Genomic DNA, 27,728 nt, shown 5'->3' with positions numbered 1-27,728 from the left:
TGGCAACACAGCCACTGTTGTGCTATAATGCCAGGGTGCCAGCGTTACAAGCAGGATTTTTTTGAGTGGGGAAAGACACCTTCCTGCACAAAAGCAAATCTCAGAGGCATTTTCCCTCTTCCTATGTGTGCTGCGGGTGTAGAAAGATAAAAGTATGAGGAAAAATAAACATATTTCTCCTCTTTAGGCCTTTTTGAGAAGGCAAACCATTTTGATGGATTTCCAAATGTAATATTCTTAGTAAATCTATGGTTGAGCCGAAATCCATGGGTGGATGAATTGAAACCCCCACACTCCACCCAAGAAACGCCTTCCCAATGCAGAGTAAAGCAAGTCAGCGACTGGAATTGCCTTGCGTTACTCTAGATTTACTGAGCCACACAGAGCTACTCAAGGTGGCTCTCTGTGGTTTAGTAAATCTGACTTAATGGCTTGTGTTGCCTTGCACTGCTTTGACTTTCGCAAGGGCAATGCAAGCCATTAGTAAATCTGGGCCTAAAAAGTTACCAGTATCAATCTTGTAGTAACACAATCTTATAGTATCAATTTACTTTCTTATATACTTAATTGTAGACAATCAAAAGTCGCAAATTAATGTATCAATAAGGGTTTTCTTTTTTATTTTATATTATGCAAACACATTTCACAGAATATTGAATGCAAAAGGCCTTAAACGTGTAATCATGCCCAATGATTGTAAATGAAAGAATTACACTGGACATTTTTTTAAAAACGTTAAACAGTGGCTGTGTTCCATCACCGATTATTGAATCCTAGTGAAATTCATCAATATATCATGAAAAATTCAGTTCCAAACTATCACATTGGTATTTTAGGATTTCAATCCAGAATTTTGCAAGAAGTACGAGTTGAAAAGGTCTCACAACAAAATGCTTTAATTGTTTGTTAGGGTGTTAGGAATTGAGTTACTGGTTGACAGGGGTGTGAGCCTTGGTCAAGCAACAACCTCAATCCTAGTCAGGGTAAGAGGCAGTCAAACCCTAAATCAACCGGTGCTCACCCTCTAGTAGCTTGGCACAGAGCAGTCAGGCTAAACTTGTGTAAAATATTTGAGCAACACTACAAACAGTAAAAACAGTGAAAACAGCAAACAAAAACATCCTACACCAGGTTTAGAAACATAGGGTATATTTTATTAAATAAAACAATAACAGAACGACAAAAATCCTATCTGCGAAACCGGATACATTGAATTTTAAAGATTTGTAGTGAAATAGTGCCAAAAAGCATAAAGCGCCAGCAAGGGATACCTGGTTTTGCCTGACCGGGGAGAAGTCACATGTTCAGGTTGACCGTGATGGATCATGGGCCGGATACAGGGATACAGTTAGGCCTGCAGAACAAAAGACCTTAAATTCTTGTTGCAGAACGTTGCGTGGATCCATGGCAAAGAAGCGTCGATTACGAGATGCGGCAACGCTGTAGTGCGAGGTCCAGTTACATTGATGTTGAGGATCCCATTGAAGGGGCTTGCGAAGCAAAATCCAGGCATTAAGGATGATGCGCGCAGCCCGGTAATGTATCGGTTTTGAAAAAGCTGTGAGGCTGCGATACGGAGGCCGACTTTGTCGTCGAGCTTCTGTCGATGAGAGATCTGAGGACATAGATTGGAGATACACCGCACCATCAGCAGGGAAGATACATTAGTTCCTTCTGGTAAGCACCATAGGCCCACTTCCAAGGGTCCAGTAGAGGGGTGGCACCACTTGGCAGGGTAGACTCACAGATAGCAAAGTCCAGGTGTAGATGCAAGGTCGTTGGAAGCCTGTTAATTTCCCTGAGGTATCAGGTCAGTAGGCCAGCCAACTAGCCCTTGGAGTCACTCTGGGTTCTCGGGCCAAGAGATGGAGGTACATTTCTTCTCACCCAGTAGAGTTGCAGTCCTTCAGCTGCACAGCATTCCTTCGTCCTGCCAGAGTATCCACAGGTCCAGAAGTTTACTGAAGTGGTGATGTTTGAGGTACAGTACTCATACCCAGTAGTGCTCTTGAAGTCGGGGAGCCTTCAAAGACAACCCTTTGAAGAGCACTGATGTCCTGCCCTGTCAGACTTTGCTTCAGACTAAGTACAGGGTGCAGGCAGCCATTTGTGTGGAGACGAACGCAGCCTATTTAGGTGTAAGTAAGGCTGGGTCCAGCTCCTCTCTTCTGTCCTGTCATGATAGCCCACTCAGTCACACCTAACCATTGTGTGCGGCTGTCTAGGTGGAATACACAAAGTCCAAATACCAACTACACTGTAGTGTGTTTATCTAGGTACCTATATCGATACTCCTATTTCTGACCCTTGTCCGGTTAATAATTCACTAATATCCATACAACGGCACAAAATCCCGTTTTCAGATTAAGTCATAGCGCATGCTGTCACATTAAGCAAGCCCTATTCCTCCAGCCCCCTAGAGAGCACACCGAGTTCTCAAAACAAAACAAACCAAACCTCCAGCAGACCTGGGAAATCCCCCGTAGCTATTGTTTTGATTTCGTTCGAGAACTCCTGTAAAGAATGCAAGAACGACCAGTTCTTATGACATCCTTATCGACGTATTATGTCCATCCTTACGTCAAACACGGCACCTTTCAGCTATAAATATACCAACGCTGCCCTAAGCAAACACACGGTGGTGATGAGCTTGGAGCAGCACTACTTGCCGGAGAGCCCAGCTGATGCAGGATGCCCACAGACGCTGCCCCTCCCTTTTGACGCGCTGAGAGAGACGCTGTCTTTTCTCCTGCCGAGAAATCCAGCCTCCGGCGTTTCCGGCTTACCTTCGCGGGTAACTGGGATACCGAGTCCTGAGAGAGAGATACCAGCCCTCCTGCCTTCTAAATCCCAGGTACTGAACTGACTAACCCCTTACAGAGAATTCTTGAGACAGATTCTTGGCAAACAAACTTAACTTAAACTGCTACTCACTTACTCCCTCCTACGTTTTAGGCTTAGGTCAGGTACACCGGGGTAGGCGTAGTTAGAAGCACCAGTTGAGAACGATTAGTCAATGTATATATGTATGTATATCTTTTATCCATTGTAAAGTATCATATGGCTAAGAAACCATATCAATGCTTTTACAGTATTATTTTATATTCCTGCTTTTACTGTATGCACTTTACTTAACCTTAAGTATTGCTACTGTAGCGATTCATTTCTCTTGTATGAGAAAAAGAGACTGATCAATAAATAACACCTTTTATTGAACACGCCCATCTCTTCTTTCTCTACAATCTGGTGGAACTAAGTATGCACGTACTGACTGAGTAAAATAGTTGTCTTTTGTTTTCACATGACTCTAGAGATATACTCTTGATTAGGGAGAGCAAAGTTGTCATGTTCTATGATTGTCAGAAACTAAATCCCTTCTTGTCTATCCAGGGAGGTTAAACTCCTCCTCGCCTATTCGAGAAAGTTTCTAGTGAACTCTGAGCTAGCTGGCACACAAAACTTTAAGTCTAATATCATCAGTAGAAGACCTAGTTAACCTCTGTCCTGCGTCTATACTATTGAAGATATTATTCCAATGCGCAGAGCCTATTGGGATAATAGGAACTACACTAAATGGCGCCCAACGGTTTGGTAAGGCGATAAATCTAACGCAAGGCATTAGAGTAACTCAGTCGTGCTTTTCCACACAGACCCTTTCTCCCATAAAAACTCCAAAGACGTCTTGAGTGGGTCAAAGGTTAAATCCGCCAAACTTAGTAGGAGGAGACTCCTATGTATAGTTTTTGGTTTATTCAACGTTGAAGGATACACTGTTCCAAAACATTGTGCACCTAATCTTTGTTTCCGTGGAAACCTGATCTGCAACAAAAACCCTTCTGTCAGGAAAAATGTCAGAAACTGAAGAAGAAAGAGAGACAGCTAGAATAGCAGCTCGTCTCATAGAGGAAGACACAAGTCTCCTGCAAACTGACCCGGACGCAATACTCATCCCGGTCAGCATAAGAAAAACTATAACTTTAAAACTTATAGAAAATGGACTGACATCAAGAGGTGGTACAGTCATATTCGTAATTGAGGCACATGAATATCGGCAGACAGAGGTATTCTATTCATGGATAAACTTTCCAGCAGCAAACGCTGTAACAAAGGAGTTCCACTATTACAAAATAGAGGAACCACCGGATGAGTACACTCCTTTCGAGGAGGTGGAAATACCACTCAAATACCAAGAGCACCTGCTCTGGTTTAAAGGCGCCCTAAAACATAATGATCACATCACCAGGCTCGGTCTACTAGGTAGACCAGGAGCAACGTGGCCGGTTCTAGCCAGCTACACACCACATCCAGACATTGAAGAAAATGTAAATACCAGAACTTTTAGCACAGTTAAAACAACTGATTAAAATACACAGACAATTAGTCCAATATGTAATGCGGACTTCAACAGTCTAAACAGCTATTAAAATTCCACAGCTGGCCCCTCATCAGGGGAACACAAATAAAATCACACCACAGAACATACAGTCCTGTCTAGGTAAAGTACCCATTAAAAGGGAACAAATTCCATTCTGGTTAGCACAAAAAATCACTCAAATAGAGGCGGTATTTCCAGATACCACGCCTGTTGAGAAACACAGAATTCTGACTATCTGTCTTCCAATGGGGATCGCACCACATGTGGAAGACTGTGACACTTGGGGCACAGTCTTTGCTTCCATTTACACAAAAACACATGGTGTTCCGTCCATGTCGGTAATACCAGAAGTGCTAAAACAAATTCAAAGTGAATACGGTCCAGAACCTGCTTTAACTCTTGGTATGAAATTACTGAAAGACTTCAAACAGGTCTCGGCAATATTACTAGGCAACATAAAGGGGGAAGCAGCAACTGTGGCGATCCGCCAAAGGTTGAAAGAAACAGATATAGCAGACCAACCATTTGAACTTGCCAGAATCATAGAAAAATCCTATGAAGAACTAGGTAGAGATAGTTTGGGTGGGAAACCAGTGAAACCCCAACTAACTGAAAATCCCAAAAAAGCATTTATTAAAAATAATCTAAACACTCCAAAAAAGAGCTGGGATGGAAATAAACAATCCACTCCCAAAGAGAGAAAATTCCAGTCCAGAGGAAGGTCTCCTCGGCGGAGAGAAAGATCTCCAGACCAAGGACACAAGTCTCCCCAGAGGGAGCCCTCTGAGAAAAAATACAACCTTAGAAATAGGGATAATCTGAAGAAACCTGATAGATATCAAGATATTGATACACGTCCCTCTCGATCTTTTCAGACTTCCTCGCAGAAATCGGAAAGAAGAGGACGGTCAGAACACAGGGAAGAGCACGTCAAGTCTAAAGACAAAGATCCTGCTCATCAAAGTAAAAAGTTACAATTTCCAAAGAAGAAGGTAGCCAGTATTAAAGTAATCAAACATGCCGATGATACTGAGGACACAACTGAAAAACGGAGAATGGGCTCAGACAATGCTAGACAGCGCAGCAGAAGTGAGCATAGCTCGCAAGATCCTGATGAATCATCTGGAGACAGTGGACACGAATGAATACCTTCAAGTGGAAACTGCAGATACCAGAGTTAGCAAACCTCATAAAATATATGAAATAACATTGCGTATAGAGGGAGATAAGACTAGGAAAATAAGGGGTCTATTTTGGGATAATCTCTCCAAGGGTTATGACATCCTTCTAGCTGAAAAAGACTGGCCACCAGAGTTTGTCAGGGAGTGCCCTCATGGCGAAGAAATGATTATGCCTGCCTTCTCAAATCACATTCCAATTCATAAAAAATATACGCTTGCAAGAAAGTGGGCAGTAGCCCAAGCTCCTGCATTATATAAAAATCATGTGGGATGGGATGAGGACTCACCTCCTCTCAAAATCCAGTTAAAATCACAACCAACTGCACAGAGGCAGTACCCAATTAAGCAAGAAGCTAAAAAACAGGTCAGGGAGATCTTAGATCAACTTGAATACCAGGGGGTGATTAAAACTTGCACCTCACAAATGAACAATCCTTTGTTTCCTGTCTCCAAGCCAGACGATTCATATCGTCTAGTTTTGGACTACAGACACCTAAACTCATGTTGCAAAACTTTTGCAGTACAAAACTCACACAGTGCAGCACTAATGAATAGCATAGTGCGCAAAAAATACAAAACAACATTAGACATCTCTAATGGATTCTTTTGCCAAAATATAGCACCAGAAAGCAGATATTTGACCGCTTTCTCAATAAATGGCTTGCAGAAAAATTTCTGTCGTTTGCCACAGGGGTTCAAGAACAGCTCAGGATTATTCTCAGCGAGAGTAACAGAGTTACTACAAATATACGATGATGAGGCATTATCTTATGTCGATGACATCTATCTAACAGATGATGACTTGGATACTCACTTGAAAAGAGTGAACACCATCATACTTGGGTTCGCAGCAGAGGGTTACAAATTCAACTTCAAAAAGTCTAGAATTGCCCATCTAACTGTCCTGTTTTTAGGATATGAATTATCAAGTGAAGGCAAAAGCCTGGCAGACAATTTCCTAGAAAAATGTGCTGTAATAAAAAACACCAAGAACGCTGTAAAACTTACAATCAATTCTAGGTTTCCTGAATTTCGGAAGAACATACATTATAAATTACGCAGAGAGGGTTAAACCTCTCTATGACTTAATAAGACCAGATTTTAAAAGAATCAATTGGACTCAAAAACACACAGAAATTTTGAGATCTTAACAAACAGACATGTTAGTTAAAACAAACCTGCAAACACGCGATAACACACGCAACCTTGTGATTCGAGTCCTCCCAGGAAGATGCGGATTCACATACCTAACCTCTAATAAGGGAGAAACGGTACCAATAGGATACAAATCACATTTGTACACAGAAGCTGAGAAAACGTTCAGCATCAAGGAAAACATTGTTCATGCGGTTCAAACCGCTGTAGCAAGAGAAAGAGACCAAGCAGACGGATTACAGTCAGGACAGCAGAATCAGCCTTTGAGGCATTAACAAGCCCATGTAATTTACCTACTATGGCATTAAATCCAAAATGGATATAATGGGAAAATTCTCTTGCTACAGACAGAGTGAAATACTATTTTGACCCGGAAATGAAAAAATTAAAAAATCTAGAATATGAAAGAAAATACCTTCTGCCAATCGATATTCTGCCCATACGACAGTACGCCTGTGTAATATATACAGACGGACATGCTCAGCCCTCAGTTTGGGGAGAGCAAGCTTATAACGCCACATGCGAGATTACAAAAGACGTGTGGCGCGAAGGTAAATTGAAACCTCTGTTTACAAAAACACACTCAGTGGAAAATAATTCAGAACAACAAACTGAAATAATAGCGTTAAAAATGGCGCTAGATAATGCGGATTGCGAATTCCCGACACTAATAGTGTGCGATTCATATTACTGCGTCAAATCATACAATAACGACTTGCAGAAATGGGTTGAAAACGGGTACAAAGATGACACAGGTGCCACAATAAAGCAAAAATCGCTTTGGGAACAAGTAGTTCTTTTAAAGAAAGAACTACCAAGGACTCACGTGATACACTCACTGAGTCATCAGCGTGATGGCGTTCACGCTGCAGGGAATTTATTGGCTGAGACAGCCACAGCAGAAGCAACTAAATCGGCTCCCGTAGCTACAAAAAAGCGTTCAGGAAAATACATTGATGGGGACACAATGCTGACGGTGAAAACGTCATCAAAAGGCGACTGCTCAGTGCTACCCATCAACTATCCACTCAATTATACATACATAATCGATGCGAACTCCGTTCCTTTTGCTCAAATCCCTGGAGTGGGGGATAGGGTAATTCCAAACAGGAACAGGAGAGGCTTCTTAATACAAGAAACACATATGGGATTAGGTTTAAGGCATCAGACAATCAAAGATCCTTCGACAGAATTAAAATCAGAATACTGGTGGCCGGGGATGAGCGTGGATAATCACAAATTTGCAAAAAATTGTGAAAACTGCAACAGAGATCGCAGTGGTGAACCGGCCGAGGTAGTGCCAGAACACATAATAGAAAGCATAAAGCGATCTATTCGCATGATTAAACAAGAAACATGCGTCCCAATGTATATTATTTGAGACTATCATCACTTAAAATGTAGACCCCAGCTCTCGGCTGACGTCTGAACTGTTATATAAAGATTTGCGAGTCTATAATGGCATATACACATGGAGCATACTACATTCTGACCAATGTCCTGCTTTTAGCTCTCGAGCTTATGGGGGGGCATGGCCAGCATGGGCATTGCATTGCGGGACTCTTGTCACTTCCTTCCTGAGAGAAATGGGATGGTGTAAAGAAAAAACCAAGGCATAAAGCAATGTATAACGGCAAAGCTATTAGGTTCGGGAGCTGGGTGGGTCAAACATTTAATAAGTGTCCAACGTAGTCTTAATAATCTGCCAAGAAATTCTCTGAGAGGTCTCAGTCCGTACGAACTATTGTTTGGGACTAGAATGCTAATCCAGGACCTCGATAGTCAAACTTAAGTGGTTAAAGAAAAATGCTTTGATATCAAAGATCGTTTGGCTATTTTACAGGACTTAAATGAAAAAGAAAAGACCTGAGCAACATAAAGTTGAAGCAACAGCCAACAGCCACTGAAGAAAACCCACCTATCCCAGCAAGGCCTGTCTGGATTCCAAAAATCGGGGATCTGGTCAGAGAGAAGATCGCGGTAAAGAAGGAATTTGGGCCTTCTTACAGAAAAGCAGTACCTGTCTTGTCTGTCAACGGGACAAGATCAGTAGTATTACCGCCCCTTGCTGGTAAAAAGGAGAACCGAGTTGTATCCATCGACCTGGTTAAACCACAATCCTGTGGCCGATAACAAATAGTAGGCCAAGTGGACTCCCAAGAAGTAGTAGAACACCAAAGTTTGCTACAAATACAGAGGTTCAAACTGAGAGACTAATCACATTTGATAAACCTACAGTGAATCAACAAGGACTATGCAACAAAGCAATGGAACTTAAACCTCTTGAAACCCAAACCAAAATCTTACATCAAGAAAAACCAATCTACAATGATGTACCTGCTGACTATGCTAATGAAACAAAGCAAATTAAAAAAGCAAAAAGGAATCCAGAAGCAATTGAAACAATTGACAGAACAGCATCTGGCTACTTCATCAACTTCGATGATTTTTCTGAGGACCCAAGTGAACCTGAGGAACAGCCAACAACAAAAACTTTCAAAGATAAAGCAAAGGAACTCTTTCACCAACTACAAGAAACATATCTGATTTCTCCATGGATTGAACTTTGGGTGGCACTAGGAGTATTCATCCTCATACTTTGGCTCATTATGGTACTATGCTTGGGACATTTCATTGAGGGAAAATATGTTACAATGGACACAGCAAGTCAGAATATCAACTTGGTCCTGAAACCACACAAGTCTTCACACATCGAGAAAAGAGATCTTTCTTCAGTAAACTTCACAGCCAATCCTATACCCGGTGGGGTAGCATGGGACAAAACTGATTACGAAATCTATGGTCCGGTTGAGCTCCTGAAGTATCCTCATCAATTCAAGATTTCATTAAGTGACTTTGTAAAACCAAGCACATTCGCTGATGATTGGGACTTTGAAAGTATTAATGATATGATGTCAGATCTAGTGATGTCAGCTAAATTTACAGAACATGAATATTTACAGGGTTCATCTAATTATGACCAGATGTATTGTTACAACCACTATGGTCACCATTATCTGCATAATTCTGCTCAACCCAGAAATGTTTTTAATTATAATCAATGGGAACATTGTGCTACTCCACCAAAAGGTAGTTCAAAAACATATTATGAAAAATGTTCTTATTTCTCAGGGTTTAACACAAGTGATGCAGAAACATTTTATTTCAAATTGTTAAATAAGACAGGAATGAAAACCATGCTTACAAACACAAAATTGATCTATTCAGAGATATTTTTTGAAAAAATGAAAACATTCGGTTTTGATTTCTGGAACAAAAATATTGAAACGAAGACAATCTGGGGTACAAAAGATTGGCAAGTGCAAGGTTTAGAATCATTATTTAGAGCCTGCATGATCCCAGAACAAATTATATTTTTGAGTGATACAATTCAACAGACAACCTGTCTTGGCCTAGCCAAAATTAAAGACTTAAACAAACCGTCTATTCCAAAACCAACACCCGACAGTAATAGCACTACAGATGTTGAGATAGACGTATCCCATATTTTAAACCTAAACAGAACACATCCTGATTGGAAGAAATGGTTGATCTGGCCCACAGACACAAATAACTGTCAAGATAGATTACTGAACAAAAAACAGGGGTTCACATTGACCAGGCCAGACCCTAGATACTCCCAGAGACAACATCCAGGGATTGTAACTACTTACAGTGTAGGGAAACTCTGCCTCGAATGGCTACAAACATCCACACTGGTTGAAATTAGGCAACACTTGACTTTACTTAAAGAAGGTGCTGACTTGCGTGATTTCATTATGGGACCACGCAAACAGAGTCAGAAAGGTTTCATAGCGGCCTCTATATATGCAGCTTACAACGAAGCTTGGAAAGTAACTCAAATTGAAACAGCAGAGAAAATACGGGAAATTTACCGTGTTAATTTGGAAAAATCACTTTCTGTTGTGGTCAATGGGTTAATGACTCTGTCTTCCAGAATATATTCACTGGACAGTATTGTATCATCTGCAATCGATATAATAGAACAAGACTTACTGATGTTACAACACGGTCAGTCCCAATTGCGTTCTATTGTACAGCTTGGCTGGACGTTACAAAATCTGCATTCAGGTTACATGCCTTGGCGTTTAATCAACACAACGTCAATATTCAGTATCTTTAACCTTACTGATACACAAATCAGTTTGGCACAAAAGGGTGCAGAGTATACAATTCTGAGCATTGAAAAACTTGAGAGATTACCATTGACAATGTCAGAGCGACCTGTCATTGAATGGATAATACATGAGATAATAACTATTCCGATAACAACTTTCCAGTTTCGATACTGTCAAAAATATATACAGGCAGGCCAGTATGAAAAGTTGGGTAAAGGATACATTAAGTCAACATGGAACTTACCTTATACACACACATGTTACAGTAATAAAGGACAGAGTGTATTTCTTAGTGGTAATAATTGTGAGACATCACTAAGTGGTGTACTTCTGTGTAAAGGTATACATTTACATGGGGCCTGTGAAGGAACTTCAGCCTGGGCGGGTCTCGGGCTCTAAAAAATTCCACAGACTCGATAATTCTCGCTCTGGTGCCTACTCGACTCACGGGGTCACACTCTGCGACTCTGGGCAATAGCTTGCTTAATCTCCACTACGGCCCCTCGCGGCGGGATGCCTGGCTTTCACCTTGTGGATACCCTGCCGGGGTATCTCACAGGGGAATACCAGGACGGGTTCCCTAAGCAAGCGCTTAGATACCGTGTCGGTGATTTGCGCTATATAAATACATGTACATGTACATAACCTTTCATGTCACCAGCTCGGCACACCTGCAACACAAATAGAACCATTCTTTAAAAGACTTTCTAACGGGAGTTACATTCTAATTGTAGATCACAGATGTTGTGGCTTGCTGCCAGGAAAACCTTATCTGGTAAGCGTGACTTCCATGGTCATTTGCTGTGAGCGAGTATTGTTCCCGAATGACACTCCAGACAGGGAGGGAAGGTTATGGCCCAGTTTGAAAATCTCTTCTATTCGAATTGATACTTTAAGCAGAATGAAGACTGTGCTCCTACAGACGCCAACCCATTTGACGTCATCAAAAGAAACGTATGATCTCCAAGTTGCAAGGACAACGGGTGAGATACATGCCTTGTTATCAACAAATTGCCCCCTACACTTCGCAGAAATGCTATACAAAATCTTAAATATTTCTGATACAAATGGTATCGCGAGTGTATTTAAGACCGTTTGTTCTGGACTGTTAACCCCATTCAAAGCAGTCCTGGGTATTTTTCCAAATTTCGTCCATTCCATCTTTGGCGGACTTCCACTCCTGTTGGGACTCGTAGCAGGCATTTTATTTTTGCTACTCTTGCTTCGTTATGGCAAGCCATGTCACAGACAAGACTCCAGCAACAATGGAAGAAACGATCCTAGCTATACGCTACCGGGACGGCATAACTAAAGTCCTTGGCTTAGCCCGGCTACGAGATCTAAATATGACCTGGTTTCTTTCATTCAGACCCATATGGCAGAATTGTGTTTTACCTGTATTGAGGTGCATGCTATGCGGCGAAGAATGCATGTTGGACACCTGTCTTACACTACAATCAGAAGTACCATTGGATGCAGATACTTTGTTGGGTTCAGTAAAGGCTCATGCATTGTGCTGTCCCCAGCGGCTACCTATCCTGATGACGGCATTCGTGGAGACTTCACCACTACGATTGAAGGGTAGTGAAGTACAGGATGAGAGCAGCATCAACCAGGTACGACCTTCTGTAAGCAGTGCTGATCTAAACATCACTGAAAGTGAACATGCGCATGACTGCATGGTAGCGACATTTTCCAACTTGGTCGAACTTTCACCAGAAGCGGTAGACTGTTTTTTCGAGAGTCTGTCTGGAATTATGTTTTCACCCGAACAGAGAGAATAACTTTAAACAAACGAACACACAGCGTTCCCTGAACTCGGAATTTGGCCTTCAGCTTTGGGAAAACAAAGCTACTGTGAACTATTTTTTCTCTCCTCTCCCCTGAAAAGCGAAAACTTTTCTCCCAATCCAAAATATTTACCTTTTTTTTGGCACTTGTCTTCTGCTTACAGTAGAACTATTCTTAGAGAACAGAGCTTCTATTTTTATGAACTCTAGCTTATTTACAAATAATTATATTTATATGTGATGAAGTGGTCTCGCACTTTTTTTCTGTATTAAGAGCCATTTCATGTGTAATTTTCGCAAATCATTCATGCTGATATAAAATGTGCATCTCTTTTTTGAATGATTATACTGCATGAATGCATACAATACCTATACTCATTTTCGTGTATTTCACATATGCCATTTTTCAAATACAAAAAATGTATTTTGGGGTGGTTCGGTATACACATGCACTTTTAGTTATGTTTACTATTGCTTAGTTAGTAAATATGGACATAAAAGCGTGGAGTGGGTGTAGTGTGTTTATCTAGGTACCTATATCGATACTCCTTTTTCTGAACCTTGTCCGGTTAATAATTCACTAATATCCATCAGTGGCGGTTCTTTTATATGGGCGGAGGGGCTACGCCCTCGTCCTTTTTCTGCCCCCTAGTTGTGCTTTTTACTTTACAGTCAATTAAGAGTAAAATGCCTGCAAGTAACCTGCTTCAGCGCTGTGAGCTCCTCAGCCGGCAAATCTTGGATTGGTGGCGCATGCTCAGTGCATGATTTGTGCCTGCCATAAACCTGGCAGGCACAAATCATGCACTCTGAGCATGCGCTACCAATCCAAGATTTGCCGGCTGAGGAGCTCTCAGCCCTGAGACTTGTGACGTCAGCACCTCGGCAAAGACATTGAAGTCCTTGCTGAAGGACCTCCCCCGCCGATAGAGTTAGCCCCGGGCGCTGTCTGCTTCATCTCTGCAGAGGCCAGGGCTACACGTCAATCATAGTTCATGAAGCCTCCCTGTAATGTTAACCCCTCCCTTCCCTCCCCTGTGACCAATGAAACAAGAATGGGTTAATATGGAAAGAAAGAAGCTGCGTCATGATTCCTTGCACCTCCGGTGAGTGAAAACTAAAATGTACATATTTATAAAGTGTTCGAAATGAGCGAGCTTTAAAAGTTATTAGTAGTGCTGAACTGTGTTCGTGCCCTCGTGTCAGGTATTTAAGAGGCCGTAAACTGTAGCTAGCATTTAGTTACCAAATTGAAAGCACGTGTGAAATCCTTTTTGAAAGGGCATGTTGTAACGTGTTAGTAATTAATAAGTTGTCATCCGAGGCCAACATTGGGTGCTGACGGCTGTGGTTCAGGGCAGAGTCAACAGATAACCATAGAGAGCTGGGAAAGGCAGGAGGCGGACCGGAGACTTTGTTGGGGTGGGTGAATTCTGTAGGCTGGGTGTGCATTCTCGAAACCTTTATTATTATCTTTGCATTACTAGTTGGATTTGTAAGGGGCTTGGGTGAAGTCACTGTGCATATGGGCTCTTGGGATTTTTGTAAGGCACGGCAGGGTCTTTAAGTGGCTACAGCAGGGAGTATGACACCGGGGGTCACACTGCTCGGTGATTTGTAGTGGTTAGAAGATCATTGTCCTACCTGTGTCGCGCTTCATGCTGCAGTCAGTTGAGAGAGAAGCAAGCCAGCCAATGCCATGCAGTAGACTAAATGAGGGCTGGCTGTGTAAATAGTGCTGATGAGTGTAACGGTTTGAGACTGTGTTTTGGTGTGTAAGTTAACCTATCTCAGTGTGTATGGCTGCTGATGTGTTGTTTAACTGTGAAAAGGGCCTAAGTGAAGCGTTATTAAACACTTTCATATTGCAATTATGAAGGTACATTCCTTCTGCTTCAAAGTAGGTCATGTAACTGGTGCTCACATAGAGCACTCCAATATTTTTGATTCAAGTTCGAAAATAGTTGTATGTCTTACTCTTGTGCATAAAGTACGGTGTGAGTTAATCATTGATGTGCTGTCAATTGCAGGCAATAGTTTAAAGACAAATTCATATATCTTAATTGTGGGACATTCATCAAGTGTAAATTGAATCAACCAACGCCATATGTGAGCTCCCCAGAGCTTGCATGAAAAAATACCAGTATGTCTAGACTGCGTCAGACAGCTGTCTGATGTTCCAGATCAATACCATATGCCAGCATCGCCCAGTATTAACTCAAAACCACTACATCCAGAGGCACAAGAGACCCTTGTATTACACCTACCAGTGCACGCCTTTGTATTACACCTGCCAGTGCACACCCTTTCATTACACTCACCAGTGCATACATTTGCATTCACCCACCCAGTGCACGTCCTTGCATTGCACCCACCTGTGCACCCCCTTGTATTACACCCACTGGTGTATGCCTTGTATTACACCCACCAGTGCACGCCCTTATATTACACCCACAAGTGCACACCCTTGTATCACACCCACCAGTGCATACCGTTGTATTACACTCTCCATTGGACACCCTGGTGTTACAACCACCAGTGCACACCCTTGTATTACAACTAACAATGCAAGCCCAAACAACCAAAACATAAGCAATGCCAAATAAACTAGAGGACAGCAGGGGCATGAAAAACACATTAAGAAATATTTATGGTAATACTTCGCATCTGTTGCGCACTTAAGGTTTAAAGCATACTGTCACAAGGATAGGGACCGTCTGCGCAGACTCTGACTTCTTCCCGCGCATGATTTTGCAGTTGGAGAAGTAGCAGCCATTTTGCAGATGGACTTTCACTGCAGTAGAGGAGCGGTCGAGCGGAGACTAGCCGAGGTCAAGGTGGTCGGAGCCTCTGTCCTGACTACTGAAAGCGGACCGGTCGTGCCCTGCAGCAGCAGCAGCCTAGTCCATCCATTTTGGTTGCAGGTTGCTGTCCGGACCGGAGTAGAAGAGACTTGTGAACTCGGGCAGGTAGGGCCCCACAGGCGGGCAGTTTGTAACTTATTATAGGCCTGCAGAAGGTACTCACACGTCACACGGACAATGTGCACACCAGAGCCTCCTCGGTCTGCCATACTCAAGGCAACACTGCCCTGGCTGCCAAACAGATCACTAGAGCTGCCAGAATGAAAGCTGCTGGCTGCAGAGTATTTGGAATTAAAGGACCTAGCCAGCATGCTCTGCATAAAGAAGGACAGATTTAACAAAAAGAGGTTAGTCAAGCATGAAAACAACGACAGGACATGTTATGCAGCGAGGCACAGGCGCAAAATATATCAAGTGCATGCTTGACGACATGCACACAAAAACACAGTGCAAATGCATACAATATTGCAGTGAAATATACGGTGCAACTTGGCAGCATGCACTCCGAAATTGTACATATGTACATTCCATGCAAGAAACTGGTCACCAACAGGTACAACTGTATTCTAGTTATGGTAGAATGATGATGTGCGAACGGAACATTGTGAATCGTGATTGTGGCATAATTTTGGCTGTAACAGTCAGTGGCTTGTGAGCAAGAGAATATTGTGCAGTGGCTCTAGGCTGTTGTGTGTGCCTGTGAGCACAGAACTCACCCACATACAAGATTTTTGGTGCGATTGCGTGCTGGTACTACAGCATGGAACTACCTGGTGTGTAAGACTATGTGATGTAATGTCTCTTACACTGTTGTGTACGTGCAGGAGCATGGAACACACTGGTGTGCCAGAGTATGTAGTAAATATCTTTATGATGTGTGTAGTGAAGCCGAACTCACAAATGTGGTTCTACAAGTACATTGTTGAGCATGTGTTGAAGTCCAATTTCATGCTGATCACTGATCTTTCTTGGTATGGCTACTACCCATCTTCGGTGGGATAAATGTTGGTGTACAACATTGCTACTGTGCTGATTGTAGTGATCTAGTCTAGCTCCCTTTATCCCTCCGCTCCACCATGGAATAACACTAACATAACACACGCAGTAGTTTAGTTTGCAACAGAGGGCAGAAAGGCACAACAAAACAAGAGTGGAACAGAGGGCAGAAGGGCACAAACAACGAGGGGAAAATGAAGTGGAACAGAGGGCACAAAGGCACAAAACACGAGTGGAACAGAGGGCAGAAGGGCACAAAAAACGAGTGAAACAGAGGGCAGAAGGGCCTATACTGATTTGCAGAGGGGGCTTGCTGTGTGTATTGGAACAGTAAGCAATAGACAAGAATTCGTCCCTGGGTAGTTACATTTAGCTGAGATTAATTCAATAATTGCACCCTACACTTCAGATATTTTTAATGCGGAACTGTAATAGGCTGACATAGGGGTTCTGACTAAACTGGGCCTAGTACAGTGGTTATGCTTATGGGGTCACAGTTTGAGTAGGCAAGGAAAGCTCTTTTATTATACTGAAAAAGAAAGTTCACTTGCATACAAGCTTATGTACTATTAAAATGCAAATCCACACATGTTCCCTATGGCATGCTACTATATTTTATGAATCAATTGCTATTTCGTTTATGTCCCTGTTTTAAGACCACTTATTGCACACTTACATGATTTTAAGAGAGTTCCCATTTTGTGATCCTGTGCTTGTGCTGTAAATACAAACCTTTTTTCCTCCTCTATCCTTCTGCTATCATTCCAAATCCAAATAACTGACTAACCTATCCACTACTTAAAATGTACCTGCATGTTTCACTATACTAATTCAACACTAATCTTCTATGGGTCCCAATGTTTTATGTTTAGAATGTCATGAGCAAACTATGAATCATTATATTTAAATGTTGATGGAGGCATCTACTCCCACTCTTATGCATTCCTCCATTCACCTATGCAATTACATCCACACATCCTACCCTTACCCATGCCCCCAACTATGCACTCAATTAATCTTTGGCCCAACCACCCTTGAACGCAAACTTATCGTGCTTAGTTATCCACATGGATCTGCGTAAAGTTGTATATCCACCCATACCTATTCATCCCTGAACCACCTTCAACCAAGCACATATCCATCCACTCTTAGCTGCGCATTGATCCATCCTCTAACACCCGGCTGTTCACCCATATGTTCGCATGTGCATCAAGCTACTTATGTGATTAACACCGATCCACCGTAATATGCACATAAAGTCACCCAACAGTCTCTTTAACTATGTATTCCTCTTAACAGCCATCAGCGCATCCATTGACAACCACCTGTGTTTGCATGTTGCCTTTTGAGTATTGTCTCACTGCATATCTCTCTACATTTTGTCTTCATATGCTTCTGGGTATGCTTATAGTGCAACATGAATGTGTTTTCTGTTTATGTATCTAAACAATAAAGACATTACACACAAGCATTGGCATAGCCGATAAGTCTCACCTTTGGGACTTTATAAGTGTTTAGTTATCCAGCACAATATCCCTGGTGCAACAACATCAACTGTTGCATGGCTAAACACTTCTATGGTCCCAAAGGCGAGACCTCTTGGCTATGCCATTGCTTGTTCTTCATTATTATTTAGTAGAAATGTAGGGAAACGTGAGGAATACAATACATACTTGATTTTATACACTGTTAAAAGGAAAGCATTTTTAATGAGGCGCCTGAAAAACCACCACCTCGGCTGCTGCTGAATAATTCTCTGACACGTTTTAAAAGCTTTCTAATAACTTGTTTTGGATCTGGTTCGTGAGGTACTGGGCAAGTATAAGCGTTAATGCATCTGATAGCCCAGGCCTCTCTTGGGCCTTGTTGGCGCAGTCTGGGTTGTAATTAATGTGGCCGAGTATATTGCTGTAGGTTTAACTTTATCCTAGATGCTGTGATTGTCAATTACAGTAATATCCCTTCTTCCAACTAAACTGCGCTCAGAAAGGCCCACTAATCTCCAAAATACAAGTGGCAGGGCATGTGCTGGGTGTATTAAAAGATTAGATAGATGAGTTTGACGTTATAAGGACCGCGTCCCTGGCAAACTTCCACCTTCACAACAACTGTTGTGAAGGTGAAAGTTTGCCAGGGACGCGGTCCTTGTACGCCGACGATGAGCGGCTGATGTCATTGATGTACACGGACCTCGGCTATGGCACGTTTGGTGCATTTAAGGCAGTTATAACGGATGTGGACCATGTCTCAAGTATACAGTGGCCGAGTTACCGATTTAAACGTACCCTGGCCATCACGCTAAAAGTGTTTATTAAGGTTTTCACCAAGGATGAGCACCTACTGGATTATCAGTAAGGATTGATAACCTGCAATTACTCACTTCTACAACACAAGGTATAACAAAACACCTTCCTACGCGCGGACAATGTAGCCCTCATTATTGATGAAACCACTCTTTGAATTGCCAATCTTTGCAATTTTAGGTCCTTGCAAGACGACCTGTGACCATCACTACGTTCACTATGACTCCATGAGAATTCTATACTCCGGATATGCCCACCCCTCCCCTCGTGTCCTGAAGAACACCCGCTGTGTAAGGGACATTTTCCCTACAACTTGGGTCGAAACGTAGACCAGAATACCGGAACACATGACTAGAGTGTGATTTTGAACACCAGTTTCAATGTGATGTTGTTGTGAAGAAGATAACTGAACTCTGGATGCAATCTGCTTGTGCTCTTTCAAGAAGCCATTGTCTATTGTTTAATGGAAATATACAATTGACTTGTCACTTTTTTCCTATTGCACTTATCCCGATCACTGCACACCCCTTCCCCTCCTTTTGTACAGTGGGCACTGAATGTTATTTATATGTATAGCAATTTACAAAAAAGAAAAAAGCAATGAAATGCTAAGAGACACTATGTGAATACATACTAGTGTTTGCTGCAAATCGTTTTTGACATTGATTGTTTCTCTTTTTAATAATTATTTTGAATAATTCCACTATAGTTCAGGGACCACTTTTTCTAAATTGCATAATTACCCAGGTCCCTTTGACTTTTTGGGTTGACCCCTTCTCTATAACGTGATTGTCAATTACAGTAGCATCCCTTCTTCCAACTAAACTGCGCTCAGAAAGGCCCACTAATCTCCAAAATACAAGTGTCAGGGCATGTGCTGGGTGTATTAAAAGATTAGATAGATGAGTTTGAGGTTATTTAAGGTGTTGTGCTTGTGCCTCATTGCAGTTCCTGTTGAAAGAGTTGGACAGTCTCTGTCTAAATGTACATAAGTTGGATTTCTGGAAACATGCTGAGTTTACGGGCAAAAAATGGAAAAATACACAGGAACAAAATAGAAGACTGTTTGACCAGTGACTGATAGGTATGGAGGAAGGCAAAAGTAAATAAGTGCACGTTTATTGCCAGGTACCATGACACTTGTTCTGTCTGCTCGCCTAAAAGTTGGGCCTCTGCACTGTTGACCCCTAAAAGGTGGGCACTGGCGCAATTTTAAATATTTGGTCCTTGGTGTTGATTACTCATACCGTTTTGCTCCAAAGATATTCCCTCTGTAAAGATAGATTGTAGGTAGAATGAACACTAACCAATATTATATTCAATTCTATGTGGAAAAAGTAGGCATTTTACTCTGATGGGCTAGCTTGAATGCCACTTTATCTCACGTAGGCACTGGGTCAGTAGACAGATCCAACCTATTTATGCAACATTGTTAAAATTAATTGTGGTTTATTGCAATTTAGAATGGTTTATTCATGAGGCCTTGGAACTGATGATAGTTTTAGGGGAGGCAGTGGCCTGTTTCTGTTAAGCACAATGGCTTCCGAAAGTCTTCAAAATCCACCATTTGCCTGCTAATTTTTCAAAATTTTCCCCTCCTTGGATGGTTCGGGCTCGCTCGCTGCGCTCGCTCGCACGGTGTGCTACAACAATAATTTTCAGCCCCACCACTTTCAAATGTCACCAGCCGCCACTGATATCCATACAACGGCACAGAATCCCGTTTTCAGATTAAGTCATAGCGCATGCTGTCACATTAAGCAAGCCCTATTCCTCCAGCCCCCTAGAAAGCACACCGAGTTCTCAAAACAAACCAAACCTCCAGCAGACCTGGGAAATCCCCCGTAGCTATTGTTTTTATTTTGTTCGAGAACTCCTGTAAAGAATGCAAGAACGACCAGTTCTTATGACATCCTTACTGACGTATTATGTCCATCCTTACGTCAAACACGGTCCCTTTCAGGTATAAATATACCAACGCTGCCCTAAGCAAACACACGGTGGTGATGAGCTTGGAGCAGCGCTACTTGCTGGAGAGCCCAGCTGATGCAGGAAGCCCACGGACGCTGCCCCTCCCTTTTGACGCGCTGAGAGAGACGCTGTCTTTTCTCCTGCCGAGAAATCCAGCTTCCGGCGTTTCCGGCTTACCTTCGCGGGTAACTGGGATACCAAGTCCTGAGAGAGAGATACCAGCCCTCCTGCCTTCTAAATCCCAGGTACTGAACTGACTAACCCCTTACAAAGAATTCTTGAGACAGATTCTTGGCAAACAAACTTAACTTAAACTGCTACTCACTTACTCCCTCCCACGTATTAGGCTTAGGTCAGGTACACCGGGGTAGGCGTAGTTAGAAGCACCAGTTGAGTACGATTAGTCATTGTATATATGTATGTATATCTTTTATCCATTTTAAAGTATCATATGGCTAAGAAACCATATCAATGCTTTTACAGTATTATTTTATAATCCTGCTTTTACTGTATGCACTTTACTTAACCTTAAGTATTGCTACTGTAGCGATTCATTTCTCTTGTATGAGAAAAAGAGACTGATCAATAAATAACACCTTTTATTGAACACGCCCATCTCTTCTTTCTCTACAATCTGGTGGAACTAAGTATGCACGTACTGACTGAGTAAAATAGTTGTCTTTTATCTTCACACGACTCTAGAGATATACTCTTGATTAGGGAGAGCAAAGTTGTCATGTTCTATGGTTGTCAGAAACGAATTCCCTTCTGGTCTATCCAGGGAGGTTAAACTCTTCCTCGCCTATTCGAGAAAGTTTCTAGTGAACTCTGAGCTAGCTGGCACACAAAACTTTAAGTCTAATATCATCAGTAGAAGACCTAGTTAACCTCTGTCCTACGTCTATACTATTGAAGATATTATTCCAATGCGCAGAGCCTATTGGGTTAATAGGAACTACACTACAACACCCAGTAGTGTGAGCAGAGATAGGCTGAAGGCACCAAATGACTAAAGCAAGAACTTGGAACTTTCTAATAGTGGCATTTTCAGAATCAAAATGTAAATTCTGACTTAAGTGTAAGTTAGGATTTTAAATCAGGATCCCAGAGACATCAAACACGGACCTGTCATATCTTCCCATTTGGAAATTGCGCTTATAAAATGTAATAAGGGAGTAACAGAAGAAGGACTGCCCTACTTCCACAGAACTGCCCTGTTCTTTGAAGGACTTCCTTGCTGTCTGGGAATGAAGACTGGTCCTGCTTACCTTCATCCAAGGCTAACGAGAATGACTCCAATGGTCAGTTGGCTGTATGAGCTACAGAGAAAGAAGCTTCAGAGGCATGAGGCCTCCCTGCAACTGCTTGGCTGACTTGCTTCACTAGACCTGTCTGGACCTCCAACTGGACCTGCCTGCACCCTGCTGCTGGCCTCTGCCTGGAGTGAGTCTTGCTCCCCAAGAGGCGACCCCAGAGTCATGTACGCTTGGCTGCCATCAGACTGTACTCCTTCCTGCATAACTGAGTTCCATTGAATCCGACTCAGTGCAACTCAGCTCGATGCATAATCTTGCATCGTAGCCCCTTCCAGCTCCTGATCGGCTGCCTCATCGGAACTGACTCAGCGTGACGCAGCTTGACACAGGACTTTGCATCGCAGAACCACGCAACACCTCATTAGAACCAATACCGGGCGACGCAAGCCTCGCATCAAGGACATTAGGTCCAGTTCTCAGCAGGACTAACTTGATCCCTGTAACCTACTCTCTCTCCATCGTGGTCGGCCTGAACTTGTGACTTTGTCCCACTCCAGCATGACCAAATAACCCCAGTTGTCAATTTGTGCTTTTGGTGGTATTTTTACAAAATTAAATTAAATTCAACATCGCCAATTCTGCTGATTGGTTTTATTTTGTTCTTTTATTTATGAGAGATTACTCTTTGTTTCTAAATTGCTTTGGGATTTTTCTAGTGTTATGTTTTCACATTATTACTGTTTGTGTTCTGCATAAACACTTTACATATTGACTCTAAGTTAAGCCAGAATTGCTTTTGTGCCAGGCTACCAGAAGGTTGATCATCTGGTAATTTAATGACCTTATGGTGCACCCTGTCAAGGACTGTGTTTGTTGCCGGAGTGGGGCTTCACACCCCCTCAACCAATAACCCAAATTCTTACAGACAGTTAAATTGATTGAATATCTACAAACATTTATGTTACAATCTTTCTCTGATATTAGGATCTTTGAAGTATCCTACTTTCTAATCAAAGAGTTATCTTATTTGCCTGAGTAACTGTTGAACCAAATATTGGTTCGACAGGGTGATCTTTGACCCTGTCGAAGGGCCGGTTGCTCCTCGCACCGCACGGCTCCTCGTGAGTGCGCCCAGGCTTCGCCGCTACTGCCGAGTTAGCTGCTCCCTGTACTTTTGTGCCTCCCGCTCTTAGAATCGGTATTTCTAGTTTGTGATTGTATTTTGTATCTGCCATATTGCCTCTGTTTTCCTGATTGTGCCTTTCCTCTCCCTCGCCGCCCCTCAAGTTCGTTTTTCCCGCCAGCGCACCCCCCCCGCTCCTCGATCCCCGCCGCTGCTCCCCTGCGGCCCGCCCCCTTTTCCTTTCTGTATCCTCCCCTCCCTTCCCATTCGCCGCCCCGCTCCCACCTCCCAGCTGCTCCTCCCTCCCACTTCGCCATTTATGGCGGAGTCCACGCGTACGCGCAGCGTTCACGCCGCTGGCGCACCGAAGGCGCGCCAAAGACAAGCCCGTCTGCGCCCGTCCGCGCCTGGCCCGCGCCCAGCGCCAGGACCCCTGGCCCCCGAGTATGCCAGCCCACACGACGGACTTACGACGACGCCACCCTCAATGCACCCAAACCCGACCGGAACCCCGCCTGCTACCGAGCCACCACGAAATGCACCCACTGACCCTTCAGCTGCCAAGCCTGCAAGTTCACCGGCCTCCGGACCTGCACCGCACCCAAAAGGCCAGGCACCAGCAACAACCACCTCAAGTGCATCCTGCTCAACACCCGCTCCGTCCACAGACACGCCGTCAAACTCTGGAACCTGCTCGACACAACATCTCCAGACGTCGCATTGCTCCCGGAAACCTGGATGAACGCCTCCTCAGCGCCCGACATCGCCACAGCCATCCCGGACGGATACAAGATCACCCGGAGGGACCGCGTCAACCAGACCGGAAGAGGCATCGCCATCGTCCACAGGAACACCATCCGCATCACGACCAACTCCGACGACACCTTCACCGCCGCCGAGCACCTCCACTTCTAGATACACACCGACCCCACGACCACCCTCAGAGGCACCCTCATCTACAGACCCCCGGGACCACGCACACAATTCAGCGAAGCCATCGCAGACTTCATCAGCCCGCACGCCCTCCCCTCCGCTGACTACATCCTCCTAGGGGACCTCAACTTCCACCTGGAGAAAAACAATGACAGCAACACCACCACCCTGCTGGACAACCTCGCCAACCTCGGACTCAAGCAACTGTTGAACACCCCCACCCACTACGCCGGCCACACGCTTGACCCCGTCTTCTCCTCCAGCAAGCACATCTCCTTCAGCCACTCCACCGGACTTCATTGGACTGATCACAGCTGCGTCCACTTCAGCTTCAGAAGAACCACGACCCACCACCACCCACAACAGGTTCCCCGCAGGAGCTGGAGCAAGATCACCGCCGACCAGCTCACCACCTCCCTCAGCCAGAACCCTCCCACCAGCGCAACGGACCCCAACGAAGCAGCCCGCATCTTCACACAGTGGCTCACCAACAGCACCGACATCCTCGCACCACTGAAGAACCCTCCCAGCAGACCTGGCAGCAAGAAAGCCTCCTGGTTCACTGACGAACTCAAAACATCCAGGAAAAACTGCCGCACCCTTAAAAAAGCCTGGCGCCATGACCAGACCACAGAAAACATGACTGCCCTCAAGAATGCCACCTGCAAACACCACCAGCTGATCCGCACCACCAAAAGGACAACATTCAAAGAACGACTGGACAACAACACCCACAACAGCAAGGAACTCTTCAGCTTCGTCAAAGAGTTCTCCAACCCCAGCACCGGAAACAACGACATCACATCCTCGCAAGACCTCTGCGACTCACTTGCCACCTTCTTCCACCGCAAGATCGCCGACATACACAACAGCTTCGGCGCACAGACCACGCTCCCAACCACCGAACCAGCGCCCCCCACCACCACCCTCTGCAACTGGACCCTGGTCAGCACCGAAGACACCACCCGCACAATGAACACCATCCACTCCGGATCACCAACCGACCCATGCCCCCACCACGTCTTCAACAAGGCGACTACATCATCGCACCCCAACTCCGGGACATCATCAACATCTCCTTCAACACCGCCACCTTCCCGGAGAGCTGGAAACATTCCGAGCTCAGCGCCCTCCTGAAGAAACCAACAGCGGACCCCACCGACCTCAAGAACTTCCGCCCCATCTCGCTCCTCCCTTTTCCTGCCAAAGTCATTGAGAAGACCGTCAACAAACAGCTCGCCGCCTTCCTCGAGACGAACGGATCCCTCGACCCCTCGCAGTCCGGTTTCCGAGCCAACCCCAGCACTGAGACCGCCCTCATCGCAGCCACCGACGACATCAGATCCCTGCTTGACAACGGGGAAACAGCGGCCCTCATCCTCCTGGACCTCTCTGCAGCGTTCGACGCGGTCTGCCACCGCACCCTAGTACAGCGCCTCAGCAACATCGGCATCCAAGAGAAGGCACTGGACTGGATCATCTCGTTCCTCGCCGTAAGAGCCCAGAGAGTCCGCCTCCCCCCGTTCAGATCCGAGGCCACCGAAGTCATCTGCGGCGTACCACAAGGATCCTCTCCTAGCCCCACCCTCTTCAACGTCTACATGAGCCCCCTCGCAGCCATCGCACACCAACATGACCTTTACATCATCTCCTATGCCGACAACACCCAGCTGATCCTCTCCCTCACCAACGACCCCGCCACCGCCAGAGCCAGCCTACATGAAGGGATGAAAGACGTCGCCGAGTGGATGAAGAACAGCCGCCTGAAACTGAACTCAGACGAGACGGAAGTCCTCATCCTGGGATCATCACCCTCCGCCTGGGACGACTCCTGGTGGCCCCCTGCCCTGGGCACCACTCCCAAGCCAACGGATCACGCACGAAACCTGGGCTTCATCCTGGACTCCTCCCTCTCGATGACCAGACAAGTGAACGCTGTCTCGTCATCGTGCTTTAACACCCTGCGCATGCTCCGTAAGAGCTTCCGTTGGATCCCCATCGAAACCAGGAAGATGGTCACCCAGGCACTCGTCACCAGCCGACTGGACTACGGGAACACCCTCTACGCGAGAACTACTGCCAAACTGAAGAAAAGACTCCAGCGCATACAGAACGCCTCAGCACGACTCATCCTGGACATCCCCCGCCACAACCACATCTCCGGCCACCTGAGGGACCTGCACTGGCTCCCCGTCAGCGAGAGGATCACGTTCAGACTCCTCACCCAGGCACACAAGGCTCTCCACGACCTGGGCCCCAAATACCTCAACAACCGCATCACTTTCTACACACCCACCCGCCAGCTACGATCGACCAGCCTCGCCCTAGCCGCCGTACCACGCATCCGCAGAGCCAACGCCGGAGGAAGATCCTTCTCCTATCTGGTGGCCAAGACATGGAACTCCCTCCCCACCCACCTACGGCTGACCCAGGACCATCTCCTTTTCAGGAAGCAACTCAAGACCTGGCTTTTCGAGCAGTAACGGACCCCTCCCCCCAGCTCCTTGAGACCCTACCGGGTGAGTAGCGCGCTATATAAATTGTTTGATTGATTGATTGATTGATTGATGATTTATATCACTAAGTCAAAGTCACGAATATCAACCTGCTCATATATCGACTCCATAATATTGAGTACCAATATATTGCCAAGAAAAGCAAATGTGGTGAAGAATGGATTTACACTTCTTAATTCTGCTTACCATAACAATGTGTTGGTAGACGATGTTGACTGTTCAGAGTTATTTCATTGATATATTGTCAGTATTTTTATAATACCATTTGTCTAGACATTTCTCTGTCTTTCACATTACCTGTATCACATCACAATTAATCATGTCAGTGTCTCGAAGCATTACTGATGTAATTTACTCTGAAACGTCGTGCAGACTACTTAATTGTGAGTCAAAAAACTACTAAGGGACTTTAACCCTCCGCTGATTTTAGGGTGCTCTAGGGACTCTGATAAAGTGCATTCAAATCTAGTTGCTTCCACCTCTCACTTTCCACTTACCTACTCACAGTGTGCCTAAACATTCTCATGGTCGGTGGTGTCTAGTTTATTAGGGAAAGATTTATATTAATTTATAACTATATCAATAACAGAAACTAGTTCTAAAATCGAGAAAAGGAGCGAGCGGTCTGGGATAAATTACGTATTTCATGGTTCTTTGTCATGCTGAGATTTTGATTTCTGCTTTCATTAGGTCTCCTTGTTTCTTGATTGCAGCTCAAGTCAAAAACATTTTTACCATGAAGTCAGAAACTGATTTGAGCTTGCTTGAAAATAGAAGGAGGAACACAGTGAAAGATTGAGTGAAAAAGTTTGCATAATTTAAAGAACTATAGCTAAAACTGAGTGAAGCGTCTTCATCTAAAAGTGTGTGGGAAGTTAATAGTCTAAGCCTCCTACTGTAGTTCTCCAGACCTGTCACAAAAGGGCTGATTTTATTGAAACAGATAACGGCAAGAAAGCAATGCATCAACACCAAGAAACAAAGGGAAGACCAAACGGTGGCAGAAAAAACAACAATGAAGAGTAAGAACACAGTCATCAATCTACCAGATGTCACGATGAATGCAGCAGAGACACAATTACTCTCTTAGGGCTATCATTTGGTCCCGAAAGCAACATTGAATATG

This window comes from Lissotriton helveticus, chromosome 7 (assembly GCF_964261635.1).
Source record: "Lissotriton helveticus chromosome 7, aLisHel1.1, whole genome shotgun sequence".
NCBI classification, from domain to species: Eukaryota; Metazoa; Chordata; class Amphibia; order Caudata; family Salamandridae; genus Lissotriton; species Lissotriton helveticus.
This window is presented reverse-complemented; position numbering follows the sequence as displayed.